Source organism: Schistocerca gregaria, unplaced genomic scaffold (genome assembly GCF_023897955.1).
Source record: "Schistocerca gregaria isolate iqSchGreg1 unplaced genomic scaffold, iqSchGreg1.2 ptg001210l, whole genome shotgun sequence".
Classification (NCBI taxonomy): Eukaryota; Metazoa; Arthropoda; class Insecta; order Orthoptera; family Acrididae; genus Schistocerca; species Schistocerca gregaria.
The window spans coordinates 10,001-15,000 of record NW_026062532.1 but is presented as its reverse complement, the minus strand read 5'-3'; the positions used below and the strand labels follow the sequence as shown (position 1 = coordinate 15,000).

The 5,000-nt window shown below is 54.3% G+C and overlaps 1 non-coding gene across 1 annotated transcript in view; it reads right to left on the bottom strand.

The window, feature by feature from the left end:
* The window catches only part of LOC126329681 (small subunit ribosomal RNA), a 1,893-nt gene extending 305 nt beyond the window's left edge, over nucleotides 1-1,588 (bottom strand). The window contains exon 1 of the ribosomal RNA XR_007562437.1: nucleotides 1-1,588. This exon is cut by the window's left edge and continues 305 nt beyond it. This is a non-coding gene — a ribosomal RNA (small subunit ribosomal RNA).
* Between the last annotated feature and the right edge of the window lie 3,412 nt (nucleotides 1,589-5,000).

Sequence of the window (5,000 nt, the reverse complement as noted above, 5' to 3'; positions counted from 1 at the left end):
CTAGGAAGACACGCTGATTCCTTCAGTGTAGCGCGCGTGCGGCCCAGAACATCTAAGGGCATCACAGACCTGTTATTGCTCAATCTCGTGCGGCTAGAAGCCGCCTGTCCCTCTAAGAAGAAAAGTAATCGCTGACAGCACGAAGGATGTCACGCGACTAGTTAGCAGGCTAGAGTCTCGTTCGTTATCGGAATTAACCAGACAAATCGCTCCACCAACTAAGAACGGCCATGCACCACCACCCACCGAATCAAGAAAGAGCTATCAATCTGTCAATCCTTCCGGTGTCCGGGCCTGGTGAGGTTTCCCGTGTTGAGTCAAATTAAGCCGCAGGCTCCACTCCTGGTGGTGCCCTTCCGTCAATTCCTTTAAGTTTCAGCTTTGCAACCATACTTCCCCCGGAACCCAAAAGCTTTGGTTTCCCGGAGGCTGCCCGCCGAGTCATCGGAGGAACTGCGGCGGATCGCTGGCTGGCATCGTTTATGGTTAGAACTAGGGCGGTATCTGATCGCCTTCGAACCTCTAACTTTCGTTCTTGATTAATGAAAACATACTTGGCAAATGCTTTCGCTTCTGTTCGTCTTGCGACGATCCAAGAATTTCACCTCTAACGTCGCAATACGAATGCCCCCGCCTGTCCCTATTAATCATTACCTCGGGTTCCGAAAACCAACAAAATAGAACCGAGGTCCTATTCCATTATTCCATGCACACAGTATTCAGGCGGGCTTGCCTGCTTTAAGCACTCTAATTTGTTCAAAGTAAACGTGCCGGCCCACCGAGACACTCAACTAAGAGCACCCTGGTAGGATTTCAACGGGGTCCGCCTCGGGACGCGCAAGCACGCCTTCGGCTCGCCCCACCGGCAGGACGTCCCACGATACATGCCAGTTAAACACCGACGGGCGGTGAACCAACAGCGTGGGACACAAATCCAACTACGAGCTTTTTAACCGCAACAACTTTAATATACGCTATTGGAGCTGGAATTACCGCGGCTGCTGGCACCAGACTTGCCCTCCAATAGATACTCGTTAAAGGATTTAAAGTGTACTCATTCCGATTACGGGGCCTCGGATGAGTCCCGTATCGTTATTTTTCGTCACTACCTCCCCGTGCCGGGAGTGGGTAATTTGCGCGCCTGCTGCCTTCCTTGGATGTGGTAGCCGTTTCTCAGGCTCCCTCTCCGGAATCGAACCCTGATTCCCCGTTACCCGTTACAACCATGGTAGGCGCAGAACCTACCATCGACAGTTGATAAGGCAGACATTTGAAAGATGCGTCGCCGGTACGAGGACCGTGCGATCAGCCCAAAGTTATTCAGAGTCACCAAGGCAAACGGACCAGACGAGCCAATCCGATTGGTTTTGATCTAATAAAAGCGTCCCTTCCATCTCTGGTCGGGACTCTGTTTGCATGTATTAGCTCTAGAATTACCACAGTTATCCAAGTAACGTGGGTACGATCTAAGGAACCATAACTGATTTAATGAGCCATTCGCGGTTTCACCTTAATGCGGCTTGTACTGAGACATGCATGGCTTAATCTTTGAGACAAGCATATGACTACTGGCAGGATCAACCAGGGAGCTGCGTCAACGAGAGCTGAGCAGCCGGCCGCCCGGGAGTGTGTCCCGAGGGCCCGCGCGAACACGCAAGCGTCCGCTCAATTATTCTGCAAACAGGAGGAGGCTGAGCTCCCCTGCACGATACACCTCGAAACCCTCTCAGGTCCCGGCGGCGCGCAGCGCCGTCCTAAGTACTTGGTCGGGTTCGAGAGAGGCGCAATCGCCCGGAGATGGGCGAGTAGACGCTTTCAGTGCGAACACCCGTGCTCCCAACTGAGCTTGCCGCTGCCGACAGAGGCCCGGGAGCGTGCTGTCGTGGCATTGCCGGCGGGAAACAACACGCGCCACCTACGGTGACCGGCAGCTCCAACGCCAGCGCCACAGAAGGGCAAAGCCCCACTTGGGTGCAGAAGCGAACTCTCCCAGCACAGCGCACGCGCCAACACGTCCGCAGAGCTGCGATACAAACCACCTGCGAGAACCGCTGGGGGCGACCGAGCAGCAGACGGCGTCGCGACGCCGAGTGCCGGGCGGCGGCGCATCCTCAACGCACACAGTCCGCAATCGGACCAGCACACTGCAGATGTCCACCGCGCTTCGCACCGGGCTCGGCAGAACCCACTTTGGCCGCCTGGCGCCGCGCGCAGGGTGCGCCGGCGCATAGCTGGGACGCCAGCCGGGCCCGTCGGCCGGCGCTCCTGCCACTGGGCGCCCCCCACCAGCCGGCTGTAGTGCGTGCGCTCACGCAGCGCGCGGCCAGCACGCCGGGCGGCCCCCCCTCACCGGCCGGGGACTGTCCCGCCAAGCCACAGCCTCGTATCGCTTCATACCCACATGGCCAACTCAGGTTCGGGGGCATGGCGGGTACCGCCGAAACAACCGGTTCATAGATGTACCGATCGTCGCTATCACCGATGCACCTGCAGCGCGAACAACCGCTCAACAACTGATTTCCAGTTCATTTGCGGATCTTTGGCAGCAAACGTATACGTCAATCTACATTTGCGAAATCTACGATTCTGGCATGCCTGCATGTTATGTGTCACGACACGCTACATCAGCCCACATACACACTGCGGCATGTACACGAGAGAACACGTGGAAGATGGTCCGCGCACGTGTGCAATGTCCCTTGCGCGGTCGACTGTCAACCGGCCTCTGTAGCATGTCGCAGATGTGGAACGCGGTCCACCGTGCTATCATGTTGTGTGGGGCAATACGATTAAATAGGAAAACCCTCGTCGCTACATCAACAGACGGCTCACGCTGATTCCCGGCAGAGGGAGGAGGGGGGGGGGGGGGGCCAACATGCAATACTTTCGTCCGTACCTACCTACCACATGTCTGTACGGCGTACAACAGTGCAATCTCGCTGTAATGGGGAGACGAGACAAGTAGCATCGTGCACAACATATGGCCCTTATGATTCGCCATTGTAGGGCGCAGCCGGTGTACGGTCAAGCATGTGCCACATTATGTCACTCAGTACGTAACGACGGATGATCAGTGTGGGTTACGCGTACATCAGCGGACAGTCCACACAGGCCGTACCACAACGTACACTGACTGCATCGACAACCGAATGCAACTGAACAGCTGCAAGGCTCATTTCACAAACAAACGCCTGACCGACCAGCTTGGAAGGGCAGGAGGGGAGGGCGATATTCGTTCTGTAGCGGTACACCCTTCCAGTGGTTAGCGGGACTGTGTAGAAAGTACGCAACACTCGAAAGACCTTTATGTGAGGGTACGCACCATGGCATCAAGAAATACACATGACACCAGAGGATCCAAGCAGTGAACTATGTTCAGAGGGTTGCTGTTAGGCAAAGCTACATTCCTGTGACGTTACATGTGACAGTTAAGGTGCAGTGTAAGTTAGGTTAAGGTGCAGCGTAAGTTAGGTTAAGGTGCAGCGTAAGTTAGGTTAAGGTGCAGCGTAAGTTAGGTTAAGGTGCAGCGTAAGTTAGGTTAAGGTGCAGCGTAACTTGGGTTAAGGTGCAGCGTAACTTGGGTTAAGGTGCAGCGTAACTTGGGTTAAGGTGCAGCGTAACTTGGGTTAAGGTGCAGCGTAACTTGGGTTAAGGTGCAGCGTAACTTGGGTTAAGGTGCAGCGTAACTTGGGTTAAGGTGCAGCGTAACTTGGGTTAAGGTGCAGCGTAACTTGGGTTAAGGTGCAGCGTAACTTGGGTTAAGGTGCAGCGTAACTTGGGTTAAGGTGCAGCGTAACTTGGGTTAAGGTGCAGCGTAACTTGGGTTAAGGTGCAGCGTAACTTGGGTTAAGGTGCAGCGTAACTTGGGTTAAGGTGCAGCGTAACTTGGGTTAAGGTGCAGCGTAACTTGGGTTAAGGTGCAGCGTAACTTGGGTTAAGGTGCAGCGTAACTTGGGTTAAGGTGCAGCGTAACTTGGGTTAAGGTGCAGCGTAACTTGGGTTAAGGTGCAGCGTAACTTGGGTTAAGGTGCAGCGTAACTTGGGTTAAGGTGCAGCGTAACTTGGGTTAAGGTGCAGCGTAACTTAGGTTAAGGTGCCAACGTGGGTTAGGTTAAGGGGCCAACGTGGGTTAGGTTAAGGGCCAACGTGGGTTAGGTTAAGGGCCAACGTGGGTTAGGTTAAGGGCCAACGTGGGTTAGGTTAAGGGCCAACGTGGGTTAGGTTAAGGGCCAACGTGGGTTAGGTTAAGGGCCAACGTGGGTTAGGTTAAGGGCCAACGTGGGTTAGGTTAAGGGCCAACGTGGGTTAGGTTAAGGGCCAACGTGGGTTAGGTTAAGGGCCAACGTGGGTTAGGTTAAGGGCCAACGTGGGTTAGGTTAAGGGCCAACGTGGGTTAGGTTAAGGGCCAACGTGGGTTAGGTTAAGGGCCAACGTGGGTTAGGTTAAGGGCCAACGTGGGTTAGGTTAAGGGCCAACGTGGGTTAGGTTAAGGGCCAACGTGGGTTAGGTTAAGGGCCAACGTGGGTTAGGTTAAGGGCCAACGTGGGTTAGGTTAAGGGCCAACGTGGGTTAGGTTAAGGGCCAACGTGGGTTAGGTTAAGGGCCAACGTGGGTTAGGTTAAGGGCCAACGTGGGTTAGGTTAAGGGCCAACGTGGGTTAGGTTAAGGGCCAACGTGGGTTAGGTTGCCAGAGATGTGTCAAATCAGGATGTACGTTTGGCTGGTGTCAGGTGGTGGGTTGGTTCGATGCCTTTATAAGGAGTGTGGCCAAAGGGTATTTTATTACTTGTACCTTTTGTGTTGTGGCGTGGCGTTGCGTCCTGTGTTGATACTGGGTGGACCACTGTGGGTGTTGCTGGCTGATTTGAGCTGCGTTGTTTGCGGGTGGTGTGAGACATTCTGTCTTATTAGTGGACGTGACGTTCCTCTTGTCGTTCTTTGGATAGTGTCCTGTGGCAGCGAGGATAAAATGGATGTTGTTGAACGATAGTGCTTTGGTG